Source organism: Tursiops truncatus, chromosome 1 (genome assembly GCF_011762595.2).
Source record: "Tursiops truncatus isolate mTurTru1 chromosome 1, mTurTru1.mat.Y, whole genome shotgun sequence".
Taxonomy (NCBI): Eukaryota; Metazoa; Chordata; class Mammalia; order Artiodactyla; family Delphinidae; genus Tursiops; species Tursiops truncatus.
Genome location: NC_047034.1, coordinates 74,258,877 through 74,280,583, shown reverse-complemented (window position 1 = coordinate 74,280,583; position 21,707 = coordinate 74,258,877). Strand labels below are relative to the sequence as shown.

General features: G+C 46.0%; 1 long non-coding RNA gene across 1 annotated transcript; it reads right to left on the bottom strand.

Moving 5' to 3' along the window:
- Positions 1 to 3,365: 3,365 nt before the first annotated feature.
- LOC109547327 (uncharacterized) lies at positions 3,366 to 5,291 on the bottom strand. The gene is made up of 2 exons (XR_002173031.3): positions 4,591 to 5,291; positions 3,366 to 3,844 (listed from the first exon to the last, which is right to left on the bottom strand). It is a non-coding gene; the product is annotated as an uncharacterized lncRNA (long non-coding RNA).
- Between the last annotated feature and the right edge of the window lie 16,416 nt (positions 5,292 to 21,707).

The window sequence follows — 21,707 nt, the reverse complement described above, 5'->3', positions numbered from 1 at the left end:
TAGCAGGTTCTCGGTCATTCCATTCCCCAGCAGCCCCTCTAGGGTCAGGTCAGCAGCCAGAGCCCCCGAGGGCTCAGCTCACAGCAGTCGGGGCTCTGGTGCCGGCACCGGTGGAGGAGAAGGGCCTGCGGTGGTCCAGGTAGCAGCCCCTGCCCCAGAGCTGGGGCCACAGCAGGAAGAGACTGGAGGGGGACAGGGGGCTGGGCACTGGCGTGGGCACTTTAGGGGACACTTAGGTGGCCATTTGGGGGGTGGGGCACTTAGGGGACCCTTGGGAGGGGGCTGGCACTGCTGCTGGTTTTGCTGGCAGGACATCTTGGTGGGAGTTCAGTTAACCTAAAAGATGAGGAAACTCTTTAAATATTCATAATTGTACCTCTTTTAAAATCACTATCTATATGGAAGAGGAATGATGTTTAGATCATAGTTACATCAGTGACCTGAAGCAACTGCATCTTTCCTCCAGATGAAAATACATGGATTAAAAAATCAACAGGCTGAGCTTATTCTCCTTCCAGGGGGGAGCTGGGATTGCCGCCTCCTCACATGCCAACACCAAAATTCACAACCCCTCGGTGTGCACATTCCCTCAGTACAAGCCTGTGCTCCCCGCTAGCCGTCCAGGACAACTAGGAGTGCTCTGGGATGTGTTTAACCCAGCACCCCGGAAAGAAAAGGGCCTGGTTTGAAGCATTATCCATTTCTATGGCGTAAATATTCCCAACTCGGCTACTGTCCAGCTGTGAGTGACTCTCCTGAGAACCCCTCCCACCTACCCTCTCAGGAGAGAAGTCAGGACTTCTGTCCTACTGGCCCTGTAGAAAGAACCCCGACCTCAGCCTCAGAGGTCAGCTGTCAGGTCAATCATCGACACTTGCTGTAAATGTTGATGAAGCTTCAAGGTGCGAATCCTCCCTGGGGACTTCTGGCATTTTTTTTTTTTTTTTTTTTTTCTCCATCCACTTGACATCTCAATCCAATCCCAGGGAGAACAGTGTCATCCAGCACCTTGGTGACCTTATAGCACCCCGCCCCCATGCTGAGCCTCAGGGAGGCTATTGAACACAGAACAGGTACATATAGAGATACAGATGTAGATACACGTACATACACGTACACATAATAGCAGAAAATAATATAATAACGAATGATTGTTGACCTCTTATTTTGTTCTAGGTATTGTTCTAAGTGCTTTACACATATGACCCCATTTGATCCTCCTAATAATCCTGTGATGTAGGTACTACTTATATTCCCACTACACTAAAGAGAAAACTGAGGTTCCTAGGGTTAAACAAATTGCCCAAGTTCACACAACTGGGAAGAAAGTTTAGACAATTTGACCCCCAAAATAAAATCACAATTCATTCTCAATCATTTCAGTATAATATCAACAGCTTTCTCAATCTGAAGTGCTAATAAATTTACACGTAGATTAGATACACTGGCATATACATACTCCATCTGTAATGGCATTATACGAGAAGCTATAGTCCACCGAATTCTTTTTGGATGTGAGCATCATACATAGTCCCAGAATGTCAGTTTTCCTGTATGGCCCCAAATGTCAATTGTTTTGTTTGGTGGGGTTTCCAGTTCATTGATAACTATGCTTTTTTTTTTTTTTTTTTTTTTTTTTTTTTGCGGTACACGGGCCTCTCACTGTTTGTGGCCTCTCCCGTTGCGGAGCACAGGCTTCGGACGCGCAGGCTTAGCGGCCATGGCTCACGGGCCCAGCAGCTCCGCGGCACGTGGGATCTTCCCGGACCGGGGCACAAACCCGTGTCCCCTGCATCGGCAGGCGGACTCTCAACCACTGTGCCACCAGGGAAGCCCGATAACTATGCTTTTTAAATTACTTCCTCATATCAGGTCCCTGACAACCTTATCGTCTGCTTAACATCTTTTCTATGTAATACCTGTGCACTTGCTTCTCATCAAGTCAAAGATGGAACTGATCATTTTTCATGACCCAAACAGTACTAATTATAGGCTATCATGGAATAAAACTATCTTAATCAGATACCATCACTACACACACACGATAGCTTAAGACCACTTATATTCAGTTTTGGTATCTTTTTAATCGCTGGAATGAGAAGACGTTTTAGATGAATACGTAAGCATTAAGGAAATACTTACCAAACACTGCATATCTGAGCCTTGGAATACCTGTGACCAAGGCACTTATTCTCAGAGATTCTGGGCTGAGCAAATCAGATAAAGATCAAACAGATCTCATGAGAGTACAAGAGAGAGGGATATGCTCAGATGAATTAAAAGAGCAAAGCATCTCCAAAGGGAAAAATTCAAGGATTTTTGTAGACTGCCCCTACTAGTAAGGTCAAGGGTCAGAGTTCATTATCTCACTCCCACACACACTCAACGAGTACTTACTGGCCATGAGGCCGACTCTGGACACCAACATGCCTTAAAGAAATACAGCCTCTACCCACCTTGACTGTATTCCACTGGAGAGACAGAAGTTGGACAAGTGAATGGAAACACAGAATTAGTAATTATAGGCCTTCAGGTGGGTGGGGTCATTCCACTGGAGGTCTTCCAATGGTGCTGGAGACCCTCACTGAGACCAAACCCCATTCCCGGGCCTTCCCCGAATGACAATGCCAGTGGTCCAGCAAGGATGGGTACAAGATTGCTTTCTAGCTCATTCCACCTCATCCATCAGAGGGCTGTATAAGCTAGAGGAGGAGGGTCACACAACCCTGAGGTTGTGGAGAGGGCAGGACAGTGAAAATCCATACAGGCATCCTCTCCTGATCCCTGCACACCTGACAATGGGCTTCTGTTCTAATGTGTGGTTGTCAAAGAGCTTAATTCTCTTAGCCTTCTCTGTGCATAGGAAGGATCTAAGAATCCGAAAGGGTGGCTCTATGTTTCCTTAATCTGAACTCAAGTAAGCCAGAGCTTTCCTTCGCAAAAATCCTTTCAGTTAATAGCTAACTTAGCAGCAAAGACTGAACACAAACTTGTAGCTAATATGATATTTTATTGAAAATGCATTTATGAAATAATATCCAAGTTCGTGTCTTTTTTACATAAAACGATATTTTATGTCATTGTCATTTAAAAAATCATTATAGGGACATTTAAAATATATTTTTGTAATAAGAGTCTCCCTGATACACCATTATATCCTCAATTTATTTGTTTCAGTAATATGTCCACATTTTAGGTTTATTAAAACAAAGCATACATGTACTTTTAAAAATTAATTTATTTCTGTTTGGTAGATTGATCTTTTTTCTCCTATCCAGCCGAAGTTAAGAACCGAGGCATTTATTCAGAGAGGAGGAGTAAGACTTGGTAAGCGGAGTGAAAACTTGAATTAAAAAAAACAGGACCAGGGGGTTTAAAAACATTTATTGTAGCAAAGCGGCTCATTCAGAGCAATCACATCCAAACCTCAGGAGAGCAAGTTTGAGCCCAGCCCAGAGTCTCTGTGCCAACAGCTGTTTCCACAGCGCAGCGCCGGTGTGGTCTTATCCCCAAGGTGAGACTCATCGAGGGGTGGACGAGACTGAGGGATGAGAAGCACGGACTGGAGCCAGTCCTCGGCCTGCTGGTTACTTGGGTGATGCTCAGAGCCCAGCTGGGAAGCGGCCTCAAGGCTGTGGAAACAGCTGGATCTCTGATGTCCCAGTCAGCTGACGCCACGGCAGCCCTAGGTCCAGGACCACAGCAGGAAGAGACTGGAGCAGGGCATCTTGGGAGGGTCCTTCTGGGGACACTTTGGGGGACACTTGGTCGTGGGCACTTTTAGAGGAGGCTGGCAAGGCCGCTGGGTTTGCTGGCAGGACATCTAGGTGGGAATTCAGTCAACCTAAAACCCAATCCAGATGCTTTATGGATTTGTGAAACCTTAGGTCATTGCTTCCTCCTTTGCAATCTATCCCCAGGCTGCTGATATCTGGAGGTAACCGTAAGCGCACACACAGTCATTAAAAATGAATGTGTCTCTAAGATATCGCACAGTTCTTGTCGCATAGAAGATGTCCAATAAATGTAGATGGAACACTAAAATGGAAGCTCCATGAGAACAGGGATTTTCAGCCCCCCACTCAGTTCTGCACACTTTATATTCCAGTGTCTAGAACAGTACCAGGTAATGTGTAGGAGCCCAATAAATAACTGAATACGTGAATAATATATGAATGAGAAAGAGGAAGGAGAAAAGGGAGAAAGGCAGGAAGGAGGGCAGGAAGGCAGTTATATTCAAGTAGAGAAAAGGACACCAGTTGGCATTTCGTGGTAATATTGGGTATCACCATGTTCTCCATGTGCACCCGCCCCCTCTCTAAGCATCCATGAATACACCTGTGAGAGGTAAATGGCCTAGGATACGCCCTCCCCAGCCAGCTGTCTCAGTTGCCAGAGGCCAGACGTTGGCAAGAATTCAGGCCGGCTAATCACTCACCATCCAGTTTTAGGGGGTGTAATTCCCAGGGAGATCCACCAGCCCCAAGGCAAAATCCATCCTCCTCCCTCCTCCCTCTTCTTTCCCCGTGGTCTCCAACAGGCCCCTCCCTTTCAGCTGTGTCCTCTCTAGGTTCAGAAGGACCCACTCACCTGGTCAGACCCAGATGTGTACGGCCAGTCCCAGAGGTTGAGGGTGGATGAGGAACTGGTGCCTGAGATGTGTTTTATAGGCTCCCACCTGACTAGGCTCCAGGGATTCCTGGCTCTGGGAGGAGCAGGAAGTGGCTCCTTCTACCCTGGGCACCTGCAGGGTAATTCTTGACGTTCAGCTCCTTGACTATTCATTCCATTCCTCCCAGGGAGAGCCTGAGTTATGCTTCTGAAGCTGGAGACCTGACCCTCACCAAACCATATTCTCTTCCAGGCTCAAGACTCCATGTAGCATCATGAGGATTCTTAGCCCCTGGGTCAAGAACCTGGTTTCCCAAAGCACTGTGATCCTGTTCTTTCTCGGAAACATATAAATAAACAACTTTCCTGTCGTCTCAATTCAGCCCATGATCCAGCTTCCTTGGTCCTTGAGAAAATGCCTCTTTAACCTCACGGGCCAGCTGCTAGCTTTGAGCCTGAGCATCTTCCAAGTTGGTTGCTTTGTAAATCCCATAGTTCTTCTCTTCTGTCTCCCTGTCTCTGTCTCTGTCTCTCCAGTGAGGGAATGAACATGGGCATCAAGGCTAAAAGAATTTAGGAATTACTGCCTGGACTAACTTTCTTGCTGGATATATACTAAAGGATTATTTGAAAACAGTTCTGCCTTAATGTTGACAACCCATGTTTTTATGTCATCACTCTTTCTCTAATCCTCACAGTAACCGAGGCAGGCAGTACAGCTACGTCACACCTGTTTAACAGGTGGCTATAAGGAAGCTCAGGGGGCTAAAGGCTGGGAAAGAGCAGGAGCCAGTCTCACATGTGGGATTCCCTGGCTCTGCTTTCACTCCACTGCTCTTTTTAGCCCACACCACTCAGTTTTCCGCAACATACCCCTGAGCGCAGCCCTGTCTTTTCCAGAGAGTAAAATCCAAGTATGGTCTTTCTGTTACGAGGTCTCAGTCTGAAGGGGACCTCCGGGGAGGGGTCAGAGTGAAGCTCTGCCTTGATTTTTCTCTGCTCCCTATTTCACTTGTAAGGGCTGCACTTAACGCTGTATTTTCCCTCCGCAATTGCACAGCGGACCTGCTGGGGTCCGCCTTGGGTAGGGAACTAAAGGCAGCCTCCTGCTCTGTCTCTGAGCCCAGCCGGAATGAACTCAGCCCTGTGCTCTTCTGTCGATGAGCTAAGGGTCGGGCTGCTTTGACATTGGACCGGACTCTAAGGGGCACCCACAGGTTTCTCCTCTTCCTCGTTGTTGCCTGTCCGTTCTGTGGGCCTGCAGGCTTCTTTTCAGGACCCCCACCTGCTCTCCCCCTTCTACCCAAAGCCGACACGTCTGCTCTTCTCTTGAACACATTTCTCACAGTTTCCTTCTCCATGGCATCTGGCCCCTTCACATGGGAACAAAGAGCCTGGGGAAGGAGTAAAAATCTGGGACCTGCTTGTAATATTGGGGTTGCTGAGGACCTCGGAGAGCTGATGACCTTGTGATCCTCTGGGTCTCAGGAAGGGCAAAGGGCAAAGGGAAGAGGAGGAGGAGGATGTGATGGAGGGGAACTCCCTTCTACACAGGAAGGTCATTAAAATCTCCTCGGGTCCTGAGGTCCTGCGGGAGAAGGGGATGGAGATGGCTAATCAAATAGATGCGTGCTTTGACTCTCTCATCAGTGGGGCTGCAGTCTGGAGGTAGATAAATAATCAGGTTGAGAAGAAAGCTGGAAACAGAAATCTTGTGACTTATGTCCTACTTGGTGCTGTGGAAGGAGCTGAGACTCCTCCCAAGCTTCCCTGGCTCCCATGGAAGTGAAAGGGATCCAGAGGTTCCCATCTGTCCCACGGAGATGGAAGGAACTCACGGTGCTGGCAGAAAGTTCGCTGGGGGTGTGGGGGCTTGGGAGGTGGGAGGGTGACCCTAGCCAGGATGAATAGGGTCTGTGCCTCTACAGTTGAAAGTGTCAGGGTGGGCTGCTGGGGACAGGCTGTTCGGGAGTCACAGCCAGGGCTCAGGGAGATCCCCAGCTGCAGGAGGAGCTAGAGTGAACTAGAATGAGCCAGGAGGATACTGCACCTGCCCAGGCCATGGGAACAGAACACGGCTTCCCTGACCACCTGGCCCCAGCCCAAGAACCCTGTCAGTTCAGTCCTTCGACAGTAGGGACCAGCAAAAACCCCAAATCGAACAGTGGAACACCAGGCTTCCCTTGGTGTGGGGCTTACAGGCCATATAAGCTTCCTTGCTCATGAACCCAGATGCCACCATGGGCAGGACAAGGGGGAGAGGGGTAAAACATGTTAATAGGGAGGTGAGATTTACTTTGGATAATTTCCTAAAATGAGATTTTCTTAAAAGAGATAGAAATATATACAGCTAATTAGTAATTTTAAGTTTGTTTTCCCCTGTATCCCCATCCTAAGTGGGCCAATTGCTCAAGAAACAACATTATATTCATTTCAATGAACGAAGCCCTAGTTCTTTCCACATTTTGGTTTAATGTACAAATGTTGCCAACCTACCAAATTTTATACAAAGCCTGGTCTCCTTGCAACCTGCTTTCCTGGGAAGCACCCACAAGGTGTACATCTCTCCATCTCTGGCTTGCCCCCTGCCGTCTTTGCTCTCTCCCATGTCCCACCCACTCTAGGTCTCAGAGGCAGCATGGAAGGAAGTTGGATGTGTCTCATCACTTGGCCTCTACATGACTCCTTGGATGCTCAACCCTCTCACCGGCCCCTCGACCCACTTACCTGTGCCTCACCCATCCATCAAGGTCTAGCTCAGCCCCACCCCTCCCAGAAGGCTTCCTGAGTCCTGCCGCAAGTCACTCCACCCCATTCCCCAACCAGTCTCCACTGTGCTCTCCTCCTAACCTGCTAGAATGCCGGGTATTTGTATTCTATAATCTACCGCGCCATTTGGCATTGTTCTTCTGTAATGTGATTTCCTTGGTCTAATGTAATAGCTATTCTTTGGTGTAGTAGTGCATACTAAATGAAATGGAATGTTAATACAGTTCCTTGTCTGAGTCAGCAGCAGGAAGACTTTGGAGCTAAGCCTTCCCAGAACCCCACTAAGGCCCTAGGAGCTCCTTAAAAATTGAGATAGAAGTTCACATACCATAAAAGTCACCCTTTTAAACTGTGCAGTTCACTGATGTTTAGTTTGTCCACAAGGCTTTGCAACTTTCACAACTATCTGATTCCAGAACATTTCTCTCACTCTAAAAAGAAATTTATTAGCAATTAGTCAGTCCTCCCATTCCTGTTCCCACCCTCCAACTTCCCATCTCTATCCCCTGGCAACCACTAATATACTTTTTATCTGTATGCATTTACTTATTTAGAAATTTGTATAAATTACATCATATAATATGTAGTCTTTCCTGTCTGGATTTTTTTTACTTCACATAATGTTTTCAAGGTTCATTCAAGTTCTAGCACGTGTCAACCCTTTATTCCTCTTTATGGCCGAAAAATACCTCAATGTATGGATATGCCACTGTTTGTTCGTTTATGAATAGGTACTTTTGGCTATGAGTAATAATGCTATGAACATTCATTTACAAGACAAGAGTCTTTTTATATACATACACAGAAACAGCATGGATGACCTTTTAAGAAAAATAACCCACTAGGCGAACTCTCTGGGTGGAGAAGGTTGCCATATAAGAGGAGCAGTAATCATGTATGTGGTCAGCAGTAACTTCTGATAGTGGGAAGATGGCTCTTGGTACTTACTGCAAGTTTGAACTCAGTATTTCATAGATAGAAAATGGGTTATTTATCTAGTTATCAAATCGTATACTTTAAAAATGTTATATTCAATCTCTTTTTTTGTCCCTTAATCTCTCTGGCAAATGATACAGCTTTCTGATAACTTTCAGGGGTTGAAGACTTCAGTCTAGCACTAAATTTAATGGTTTTTCCTGCCTCATGAGCTCAGACCTAACCCATGGCCCAGGAACCCGCAGTAAGTAGGGAGAAGTGGATGGTCTGAGCTTCCACTTTCCTGCAGGTTCTCTCCTTCTCCCTCTTTCATTGGTCTTCTTTTGGGCATTCTTTCATCTTCTGTACATTGGGATCTCAGGAGATGGATTGGGCTGGTGCTGTAGTAATCCAGCCTTTGTAACCAGGAATGCTTCCCTAACTCCAGGGGCACGTGGTAAGCTCTTCAAAGCAGCCCCTCACTGGTCTCTATTCTGGGCTCTGAATTTCTGCAGCGCATCGAGCCTCCAGAAGGGATTGGATATATCCATTTCACTTTCCTGCAGGTACCACCAATCTCTGAGTGGTTTTCTTGTCCCTTTGCTTGGCTTGAGAGGTGGTAAAAACTAACTCTTCACACTCAAGAGGGGAGAAAAGGGAAATAAGCCACAGCCATTTCCCCAGAGATATCAATTCCTTACTCCGAGCAACTTTCCCGCTTCAGGGAATGCTTCTATAATGTCTCGTCCAGTCTTTGTAGGCTGGTGGGATGGGTCAGTGATGGTCTCATGATGGCTCTCCTCTTTTTCAGTAAGTCTGGAGGAATCCCTGCAAACTCCTTGGTGTTTCAGTAGAAATGTTAAGGTGCCTTGGAGAGGGAGTATGATGGGGATTAACTTCCTGGTGCCCAAGAGACACAAGCTTCAAAGCTCATGCTTGGAAGCTGCCTCACCTCGCTGTTCCCTGAGTCTCAACGTAATCTCCATTCCATCTTCTAAAGTCTGCTGAACACTTCTCAGGTGGGTGTGGATCTTAGTTTGTTTCTGCCTCATCTCCATCCTTGTCCCGCTGTCCATGGATATCTGTGATAGTACAGGAGTCACTTTTGGAGGCCGTTCCTCTCATCTGTTGTTAAGAGCTGAACTGTGATTCCCAAACTCATATGTTGACATCCTAACCCCCAGTATCTCAGAATGTGACTATTTGAAGATGGATCCTTTAAAAAAGCAATTAAGGTAAAATGAGGCCATTAAAGTGGGTCCTAATCCGATATGACTGGTGTCCATATACAAAGAAGAGATTAGGACACAGACACACAGAGAACAATGACTATGTGGAGACACAGGAGAAGGTGGCCATCTGCAAGCCAAGGAGAGAGGTTGCAGAAGAAACAAACCCTGTAGACAATGTGATCTTGGATTTCTAGCCTCCAGAATTGTGAGACAATAAACTTCTGCGTTTTAAACCACCCAGTCTGTGGTACATTGTTATGTCAGCCCTAGCAAACGAATACATGTTTTCCAAACTTCCCTTCAACTCAGCTTCTCCTCTCTCTATTGTTCTTTCTTATTCCACAGCTATGTCACATACTTGTCCAAGTCTCTTGAATAAGGCTGTAAGCTCTCCATGTCAGGGTTTTAACATGTCTCTCTGGTGACAACGAGATTGAGCATCCAATTTGCTTTATACACGTTGGACAGTAGGGGGAGACAGAATCAAAAGCATCAGTACAAAACTGGTGGAACATCTTGGAGATTTGGCTGGATTCCAGTGACCTGACCTAAAAAGCAGGAGGCTGCCCACACGTCACTACAAACCTCCTTCTCCTTTAAGGCCTGATGTAATGCTACCAACCTCAACTAATCAGAACTGACTGTGCCTTCCTCTACAAAGCATGCAACTATGGTCTGCCTTCTATGTTGTAAACCTGGTTATAATACCAAACCCTTACATGGTGCTTATACTTTGAGCCAGACACTATTTAAAGTGCTTTAATAAATTAATATATTATACATAATATAGTTATTATATTTATATAATATATTTAAGTTAAATAATATAAATTTATATTATATATTAATATATTATATAATATATAATTAATATTAATATAAATATACAATAAATAATAATACAATTATATAATATAAATATATTATAAATAAGTAATAAATAATATAATATATAATACTATTGTTATAAATATTATAAATAGTAACATGTATATTAATATAATATTAATATGATATATAATTTATAGGAACAATTTTATAGCATCCAAATCCCAGAGGAGTCAAGTATCTTGCCCAAGGTTGAGTTGGCATTCAAATTCAGCACACTGGTTTCCAAGTCTGTGCTTTTAAACACCTGCTGTGCCAGCTCCCTCATGGGTTTCTTGGCTTCTACTACCAGGTTTTATGTCCCTATATGGCAGTGACCATATCTTACCCAACCTCATGTCCATCCCTTTAATCTCTCTTTCCTCACAAGCACCAAACAACAAACACAAGCCTTGTGTTTGGTGCTTGGAAGACATTAGAAGCTTAATAAAACTTTGCTGAATTATTGACCTATTTTCTCATGTCACAGACAAGGAAATTAAGACCCAGAAGCAAAGCCCTCAAATCCAAGACCAGAATCCAAGCATCCTGACCCCTAGGTATTGTAAAGACTGGCTGGGTCAAGTTCTGAAGTATCTCAGGCCCAAAGAAGTAGGAACCTGTATTAATAAAGATACCCAGAGATTTCCCTTAAGATTCCACTTTCAGTATGTCTTGTCTATATCACATCACTGACTTTCTCTAAATTAACTCCATGAAATATTCTGGTGATTATAGAAAGGAAGGGTTTGCAGAGGGGAAAGGAAAACATTGATTGAGCACTTCCATGTGTCAGGTACCATGCAGTGAGTTCAGATTTGTCATCTCACTTATTGTCAGACCAACTCCCAAATTTAGGCAGTATTTCTCCCATTATTATCGACATGGAAACCAAGGTTCAGAGTGGTTGAATAACTTCCCCAAGACCACAGACCTGAGATTCAAACAGGAGTATGACTTCAAAGGTTGGGTTTTCCTGCCCCACCACCAGGGGCCATCTCGACAACGGGATGACACCTTCAGAGAAGAAAATATTGACTCTGGGGGATGCCAGGGCTTGTGTTTGCACTGTGGCTGTCAGGCAAGGGACCTGGGGCAGCTAACCTGGAAAGCCCTGGATAGGGACCAAAATTCCTCCCCAGACCTCTGGATGTTGGGAAAGTAAATTTCCATTCTTCGTATCTAGTTTCCCCCTTGTCGTATGGGGGCAGGATGGCCATCCCATGAGAAAGCTTTCCAGCTCGGGAGGGGTCCTCTCCGGCTGCCCTATGGTCTACACCATCTACAGTTTTCCTGAAGTTCAGAAAACCTGGGTTCTAGTCCTGGTCCTGCCACTTACTAGCTGTGGGACCCAAGGTGAGCTGCTTTCCTCTCTGGCTCTGGGCCTTGGTTTCCTCATCTGGAGAGAAATCTACCTTAGCCACCACCACGTACCACTGTGCGGGGTTCCTCCTAGGGCTTAGACCTGAAACCCCATGATCGTACGTTTCTTGGGGTCAGTACCTGCTTCAACACACATGCATTCCCCAGGAAAGGGCCATACTCAGTGTAAGTTTCAGATGGTTTTCAGACAGCAGATTTTGAACGGACAGGAGAGAACCTGAGGGCATTGGCCGAGGGAGAGGAGCATGAAATGAGGAGACCAACAGGGGGAGGTTGACATCACCAACCAGACTTCACAGTGTAGTGGGACCAGCAGACTGAGCAACAGGCCACCGGCACTCACCAGTGTGTTGCCTCGGCCACCCAATTATCCCCTCTGGACCTCAGTTTCCAAATCTGTCCACTCACTGTATTCCAAAGCCAGACTGGATTCTGTTCAAAGCTGGGCAGGCCTATCTTCCCACCTGGGCATTCCTGCCAGGATACCTTTTCTTGCCCCAGCCTCTCCTGGGTGCACCTCTCCTTTCTTTCAGCATCTTGGCTGGGCATCAGTCTGCCCCTTTCCTACTAACTAGAAGCCAAGGAACAGGGCTGAAGGTGGAAACACTAAAGGGAATCATTCTCCTGTCTACCGTGGAGCAGCTGAGAGACACCTGGTTGAACTTCGCATCTAAGCCCTAAGCTGTGCCACCCTCTGCATGGCCTCCTGAGCATCCCTTTCTGCCATATAGTAAGACCTCTATTGATGTTGCTTTTCCTTTTTATCTTTCTTACATTCTAACCCTTCCAGCTTTGAGTGAGAGAGGGAAAACACAGGAAAGGCCAGCACAGATTTACACAGAACTTTACAGTATAAAGAAAACTTTCATATTCACTGTCTGATTGATGCCCATAACATCAGAGAGAATGACGATGACTGGGTGAGAGTCCCTTCTTGCATTTCCCTGGGACTTTGTGCTTCTCCTTTTTTAGCTGTCAGCACTAATGTGATGTCCTGCTTTAATGTCTGTCTTCCCCAGTGAACCTTAAACTTCATGAGATCAGAGACATGTGTCTGCTCCCTGCTGTGTTCCCAACGCCTAGCATATAGCTGCTACTCAAAAAATATTTGTGGTTTGGTTGAGTGACTAGATGAAGAGTCATCATAGTTTCCATTTTACAGATGATGAAACTGAGGCCCCAAGAAGCCAAGTGACTTTCTCAAAGTCACCTAGCTAATCAATGGCAGAAGTGGGATTCTTTCTGGCTCCTAGCTTAGAAGGTTGAAGGAGTGGGCAAGGGTCATTCACCTCCCGTCAGCTTAGAAGGTTGAAGGAGTGGGCAAGGGTCATTCACCTCCCGTCAGCTTAGAAGGTTGAAGGAGTGGGCAAGGGTCATTCACCTCCCGTCAGCTTAGAAGGTTGAAGGAGTGGGCAAGGGTCATTCACCTCCCGTCAGCTTAGAAGGTTGAAGGAGTGGGCAAGGGTCGTTCACCTCCTATCAGGCATGGCAGACTAGGGCTGTCACTCCCAAGACAGAACATTGAGCGTTACCTCCCCTATCACTCCCCACCCCATTTCCTTCTACTGAGATGTCTTGGGAGGATCTATGCACGTATCATACTGTCGTATATGTATGTTTATGTGTCTCTCCACCCAACCCTACCCTGACCCAGAATGGGAACTGCTTAAGCACAGTGGCTGAGGCTTCTTCTCGTCTGTATCTTCAGGGTCTAGCCCAACACCTGGCACATTATAGGTACTCCATCTGTTTTTGAGGATGGAATGATTGACTCATGGATGAACCTTCCAGTAGCAGCTCCAAGTGTCTTTTGGATATGACACTCTCGGTGCAAGGTCAGAGTGAGGCTCCTGTAAGCCAGGTGTGCCCCTTAGTGGAACCAATGCAAGGGGTGGTGTCAACAGTATTGGGTGTTGGGTACCATTCCAAAGACTATGAGCCCCTGAAGACAGAGCCTGTGGGAAACCTGCAGGACTGATCCATGGGGTCCTCTCGGGCAGGAGGGTCTTGCAGAGGTCTTCTCATCCAGCCTCTTCTTATCTTACACAGCGATATACTGCTCCAAAGGCAGAGTGACTGCCTGAGCCCAGGCTCCACTCCCAGCCCGACCTTCTGGTTCCCAAGGGCCTGCAAAACTAACTGAGAAATTAGAGAACTCATTTCCCAGTCATCAGAAGTGTCCCACGTGGGTCAAAGCTGGGTCACAAAGATTAGCCATCGAGTTCACTCCTTCTTTCTCACACTCTTTGGGCCAGGGCAGTGTTTGCCCTTAGGACTGTCATCCAGAGAGGCACCAGCAATGCCCTGGCAGAGTGTTGACACTCAGCTGTCACCTGGGGTCTTCCCTTCCCTTCCTCCACCCACCCCGCTCCCCGCCTCGAGCTCACTGACATCACATAAGGCTGCAGGGTTATGCGAGGGACAGAGCTACTCATAGGTTGATGTTGATTATCATCACCATTATTAGTTATGTTTATATTATTATTATTACTAGCTTATATTTTTATAGTAGTTTATGGCTCACCAAGTACTTTGCTACATGTGATCTCATTGGGTTGGGTAGCATGTAAGTAGCCTCTGTTTTAGAGATGAGAAAATTGCGATTCAGAAGAGTAATGTGACACATGCCCAAGGTTACAGAGTTAATGTGGCAGAACGGAGACGCAAGAGCAGATTTCCCTGTTTCAGATTCGATTTTATCCCACTGTCCTCACTCTGCTCAACTTCTTCTTTTTCCACTTTAAGGTTATTAGTGGTGCACCACTGGTCTTTGAGTCTTCCACTTCTAATAGGATTCGCTTCAGTCACCCCATCTCCTGGATCCCAGTGAGAAACACGGCACCTCCGTAGCTGAGGCCCACAGTGCTTCTGAGACAAGTTCCTTGCATGGTGCTGGGGTGGGGGTGGGGCTTGTGGGAGAGATGTGCTGAAAACCCCAGGAAGAGACAGAGCTGGCACGACCTAAGAGCAAAGGATCATAGGGCCCTTGCCAAGTGCCACAAAGGGCGCTTCATTGACTGTCAAGCTTTCTGACCCAAGAGACTTTCTACTCCAGTAAATGAAAATATGTGTCCAAGACTCTTGAGATTAGTGGGAGGTGGCCTCTGTTCTGGGAAGTTGGCTTCAGCAGGGGTACCCAGGTACTGATAGAGGCTCACACTGCTCTCAGCCAGCTCAGTGGTAGCTGCTGCCAACAGTGGCACATGGCTTCCCTCCCTCCCTCCCTCCCTTCCTTCCTTCCTTCTTCTTCCCACAAGTATTTATGAGCCTCTACTATGCTCAAAGCATCTTCTGGGTCTTGGGGATTCAGCAATGAACTGGGAACCTAAAGAGATCAACTATTTGGTACATGAAGAGTTTGGTGCGGGGCCCAAGTTCTCTCTGCACCAGAGAAGCCCTGAGCACTAGGAATATTGCTATACCTACCAGGAACTGAAAGAAGTTCAGAAAGCTGGCCTCACCTAGAGGGATTCCACAGAATAACCTCCCTGGGAGGGCAGTGACTGAACACACCACATCGGAGGCTCAATTCCTGCTCCCCCAGGCTGCAGTCCATTGGAGAGATGAGCCACAGAAAACAGGATTGACTTTCTCCCATCACCTCTCAAAGTCCGTGGGCTCCCCCTCCCTCAGTTGGGCAGCCGGCAGTCAAGTGGACACTCTGTGAGGCACTGCCGGACTCTGTTCTCACGTTACAGCTCCCCAGGTCCTCCCTCAGTTCAGCTGTGGCCATTGAAATAGGTGGTTCGGACAACAGAGATGGAAACGATGTGGGGCTTGGTGGCTGGAGCCCTAGTCCTGACTTCCAGAGCCAGTTTCATTCTCTAGATGAGGAGGGATGAGCCAGATCTCTGACAGATTCCAGGTGACCCAGATTGTCTAAGAATGACTCAAGCAGGACCTGATATCCCTCCATTTATCTAGAAGGGATCCAGAATTTCTAGGGTTTGGTCTCCTGTTTGTCCAGTATCCCAGGGAGACCAAGGCAACATGCTGGAGAGAAGTGACTTCAGTCACACTTTGCACTGAATCAGGTTGAGTCAAGGTCAGATCATGCTCTGCAGCAACTATGATGGCCCTGTGGACCTCCTCCCTCCCTGATAATGACAACTAGTTCTCATTCCTTCCTTCATTCTTCACATAACAAGTATCTGCTGAATGCTATGCACTCTGCACTGCATCCTTGAGGACACAGTGATGGACAATGTGAGGCATCTGCCCCTGAGGAACTCTTTCAGGAAGTCTTATCCCTACTGAGCATCTGTTATGTGCTAGCCACTGTGATGTGCCCCCAAGGTCACAGGGGGAACACCCAGACCCTAACATGAAGGGTCTCAGAATCTAACAGTGGAGGCCAGTCATGAACACAGGGCACAGCAGGTGCCCTGTCAGAGAGGCACTCCATTACAGGGAGCCAGTGATGAGGTCCCACCTGGGCAGGTGTTTCAGAGTACAGTCTTTGGAAGCATGTAGGGGTGGGGAACAAAGAGTGTTCTAACAGGGGGTGCCTATAGGCACGTTCGGGGTGGTAATAGTTTAATGTGGCAGTAGTGTCCCTACCATGTAGGGGAGACAAGCCTGGGGAGGTAGAAGTTGCCAAAGTACAAAGAATTCAGGCACCATTTGGAGGGACTTGGATTTTTTCCCCTTTGCGGGTAATAGGGAGCTACTGAAAGTTTTAAATAGGCTGAGATTTACATTTTACACAGATAGCAAGTGTCCAAGGAAAGAAGGCAGTAGAACTGGGAAAAGGAAACCTGGGTGCATCTTTGGATGTGGGATGAGGAAGAAGGAGAAGCTAGGATGACTCAGTCTTGGGTCTTGGGACCATTTACTAAGGGAACCGAGAGGCCTGGAGGGGAGGTGGTGATGGTGGGTTCTGTGCGCGTGGATTGCTGTCAACTGTGGAACATGGTTTATGCCATCAGAAGGTTCGGATAAAGAACAGGTAGTTGGGAGGAGGGAGAGAGGCCCTCACATGGCAGTGATGGGGAGCCCTCATGATGGAGAACATTTAAGGATTCATAGGGTCTGTGGATATCGAGGCAGAGGTAAGGAGAGCAGAGGACGAGTAAAGGAGAGTAAGAAGAGGTTCTGGAGACTGAATTCCCTGGATGGAGCAGACTGCAGTCTTAGGACAGAGCCAGTCATAGTCCCAATCACTCATTGGATTTGGGTGGAAAAGACTGGCACAAAGGCAGCAGGAAATTTTTGGTCATTTTGTCATTAAGCTAGAGACTTCAAGCATCTGGTAAATTGCTCAGACCCTTATTACATGACTCAGGCATGCTCTGCCTATCTGCCAGAGCTGGGAGTATGACAGAAGACGTGAAGAAGTCTTGGCCTTGCAGGGCGGGGAGAGTCAGGCTGTGGTGGGCATGGGTGGCCGGATCACATACTGGAGGAGGAAAGGGGACGAGGTGCAGCTCCAACCTACAGTTGCACGTCCTAGTTGCTCAGATGTGTGGGTGTCTTTCTTCTTTGTTACAAGTGATAGTCACTTCCTGCCTTATTAGTATTTTTTTTATTTGTCAACAGAATCTCCACTACTTGAAGCAGAATGAAGAGAGAACTGTATTTGTCACTCATTTCCCATCTCTGTTCATTTCTTTCTTTCCTTCTTTTCCCTTTTCCCCCTTTTTTCTTTTCCTCTTTCCTTCCCTCATTCCTTCTTCTCTCCCTTTCTCGATTCCTTTCCCACTTATCACGTATCCAGTCTGGAGCTAGGCTCCAGGTTTACAATCAGATTAAGTGTCTTCAGTCCCTGAACGTGAACATAATCCGTTGAGCTTTGTGCCCTTGAGAGAAGGTGGTGTCTTGGGGTGGAGAGAATCATTTTTCCCACATGTGGGTGCAGGGCCTGCCTCTGGAGTGGTCACTTTTCAGTTCAATAAACACTGGGGCCCTTCTGTGTGCAGAGCATGGGGTGAGGCAGTCCCTCCTCAGTTCCCAGATGGGCTCAAGAGTTGGGAACCATGAAGCTCCCCAGACCTCTGGCACTGAGACCGATTCTTGTCTGGACCACGATACCCACTTCCTTCCAATGGGTTCCGTTCACTATGCCACTCAGGGCACCCATGTTCCCCCAGCTTTAGGAATTCAATATGAAGATAACATATAGTTCCGTCTTCCAAAGAGTTCGTGATCTTGGGGGTAAATGACATCCATATACAGAGCTGTGTAGGGTGTGATGAAGTATCTGAGACAGTGAGTCTGACAGAGAGGGCTTCTGAGACCAGACAGGTAGGGAGGTGGCATCTGAGCTGCAGGTGGAGGAGAAGGGAGGGCAGCATTTGAGTCCCAGGAGCAAGGACTGTGTACAGCTCTCTCCCTGTGCCTACAGCGCCAAGCATGGTGCCTGGCGCTTAGCAGAAGCTCAAAACATCTGCAACGTTGAGTAGAAGCATCAAAGGCCATTTTTGTGAAGACTTCTCTGATACTTCCAGTGAGTTTAGAATGTCCTGAGACATTTTATAATCCAAGTAACATAGATTATAAAATCCACATTTTGCCTCATTGCAGGAAAATTAGAAAATGTCAGTAAGCAAAAGGAAAAAAGAAATGCTTGGGATTCCCCACCCAGAATTACATGCTCTTGACATTTTAATACAGATCCATCCAGACTATTTTCTGTTTATTTACATGTATTATATATAAAGATACAGACATATTTGGAGAGACATATAAATGGAATGGCCATATTGTATGCTATTGTAACTTGCTATAAACTTTTTTTTTTTTAAATTTCTAATCCACTTTGCTTAAGCTTTGGTCCATAGTCATCAGTCTGCTCCTATTATAGCTCATTGGGGCAACTGTCAGTGGGCAGTGATAGTGGCTTCCTCATCCCTGTCTCTAGGGCCTGGGAATGCCCTAGCAACAATCCTGACATCTCTGGGTTTCCAATGGTCACTGATAACTATTAATAAAGGCAATAGCAATTATAACAAGAATAAGAGTGGCTAACAATTACCAAGCGCTTCCTACATGCCAGGTCCGGGGCAAAGGGCTTTATAGACATTATCTCAAGGGATCCTCATACGACCCTATGAGATGGACACTGTTATTGCCCCCATTTTGTGGATGAGAAAACAGGTTCAGAGAGGTCACACAGCTGGTAAGTGACAGAGCTGGGACACAAGCCCAGGCTGCATCTTTGTTTATCTTTGAGCATTTTCTCTGTCATCTCTTAACTGAACTTCCCCTTGGTGAAAGACATCTTGTCAATATCAGATATGTGAGCCTTCAATTCCAAATATCAGTGGAAATAATTTTAATACTTTGATTTCCTTTAAGTAATTAAGTCACGTTATGAAATTTATTTTTAAAAATCTAAGTGTATGTATTAGTTTCCCATTGATGCTATAATAAATTACCATAAACTTAGTGGCTTAAGACAAGTTCTGTAGGTCAGAAGTCCAACACGGGTCTTACTAAGCTAACATCAAGGTGGTGGCAGAGTTGTGTTCCTCCCAGAGGCTCTAGGGAGAGCCCATTTCCTTGTTGTTTCCAGCTTCTAGAGGCTGCTCGCATTCCTTAGCTCATGACCATTTTCAAAGTTCATCACTGCAACCTCTGCTTCTGTTGTCACACGTCTCCTCTTTAACATCAATCCTCTTGCCTCCCCCTTAAAAAAAGTTTCACTGGGCCCACTTGGATAATCCAAGACAATTTTTCAATCCCCAAATCCTTAAGCTAATCACATCTGCAAAGTCCTTTTTGCTGTATAAGGTAACACAGTCACAATTTCCGGGGATTTGGATATGGCCGTATTTGTGAAGAGAGGCTTTATCCTGTCTACCACAGTGTGTGTCAGGGCAATAGTGAACAGTAAAAATAAGACAAATAAATAATAAAATGATCTTCCCAATGTTAAACTCCAAAATCAGCACGTAACGGATGAGAGCAGCACTCAGCAAAGGCCGCCCAATGAGGTGCCTTCCAGCAGAGGGAAGAATGATCTACTAAAGAGCACAGAGGAAGGGCAGCCAGGTGGCAGATGTTTTCAGCACCACCCTAATCTGTCTAGGGCTGGAGATGTTCAGATGATCTGATGGGGATGTCTAGTTTTTTTTAACATCAAAACCTGAGGCCATTATGTAATTCCCCCATCACCAAGCATCTCCAGATTATGGCTCGACTTTTTTGAGAAATTTTCCTGCCAGAAGAGAACGTACCCATCATGCCAACATTTGGTACACATGTTTCTCTTTGTAAATTGACATAATCAGTCTCTTGTGAGTTAGCTGCAGTGACTCAGCACTGCCAGGATTGATAAACTCAAAGACATGGACAAGGTTGAATTTCTGGGTCAGGGAACCATCATCAAGGTAGTGCCACCCTAGGGAGCATTCTTGGGGTCTGCCAGCTGGCCCAACCCTGGTGATGCCAGACACTGCCTTTCAGATATAGGTGCTTGACTCCTGGTTACTTACAGCAACTAATAGTAAGAATTATGTCCAGATTTTCTAACCATGAGATTCAGACAATGGTCCATCATGTTTACTACTATTTTCACCCCACTTCAATAGGCATTTTTAACAAGGCAATTATGTAAAATAAAGCTTGCTAGAAAAAACATCACAAGAAGAAATAAAATATTCAAGAGGCAAGGTGCTGTGGAGAGAGGGCTGATAGCAGGATCTGAAATCCAGCATCTAAGTCCCTGTGTGATCTGGGACAAGCCTCTTTCTCTCTCTGAGCCTCAGTTTCCTCATCTGCAAAATAAGGGGCATGGTCTAAATCAGTGATTCTCAACCGGATGGAACATTAGAACCACCCAGGGAACTTTTGGAGGCTGTCGATGCCCAGGCCTGACCGGGATGGGGTACCACTGTCTCTGAATGAGCCAAGGTCCTTTCTACATCTTCTATTCCCTCATTCCATGAAAGGTCTGGAATTTGTCAATAAGAATCTGGGTTCGGATTTATTGGAGGCATCCATCCTCCTTACTAAATAGCAAATTCAACAAGACAAGGAAATGAAAATTGAGTGTCTACTACCTACAAAGCACTAAACTAGATCCCTTAGGGGTGCCTGCACTCAAAAGACCTTACTGTGTGTCAGCTAGGTGGCCACGTAGCCAAATAATTATAGGTAAAAGGGGATGGACATTGTTCCTTTTAAAATTAATCACACTCATGTATTAAATGAATAATTCCTTTAACCCCTACTGGGCTTCTTTTTTCAGAAATTCAGAGCCTGCCTTACATTATCTTTCTCAGCAAACGGGGGATGAGAAGGATCCTCTGGTGAGCAGAGCTCTAGCAACCAAAGCAAGCTCTCTGGCTCCCCACCTGGTGGTCTTTATAGAACATTTAGAAGTGACACAGCATCAGGTTTCACTTTTAATGTTGATTGAGTGCTTACTATGTGCCAGACACTATTCCAAGAGTTTTATGGATGTTAACTCATTTGATCTGCAAATGATCCTATGAGATAAACACTATTACCTTCCCCATATCCCAGATGAGGGCAGTGAGACAGAGAGCTCTGGTCACTTGCCCAAGGTCACAAGCTGCTCAGTGGGGAGCTGGAACTGGAGACGGTTCTAGAACTCATGCTCCCAACCACTTATAAACGGATTCTGGGCCTTCCATGAAATGTTCCATGTTTGCCCATAATAACGCCTCCAAAGGCTGAGTAACATGGGAAATGTTTATGTTACGATGTTAGGTGAAAAGTTAGTAAGATAAACTCATAAAAGTACCTGATCAAAACTGGGTAAAGTCAAAACAAAACAAAAATCACTAAAAAACTATACACAGTGGAAAAAATTGAAATATAATCATAAAAAGAGACAGAAGGAAAATAACAAAATATTAAGAATACTCAGAAGATGGGATTACAAATGAATTTAAAATTCTTCCTGTTTGTATTTTTTCATAAAGACTATGCCTTCCTATAATGTCATACTTCAGTGGCAAGTAA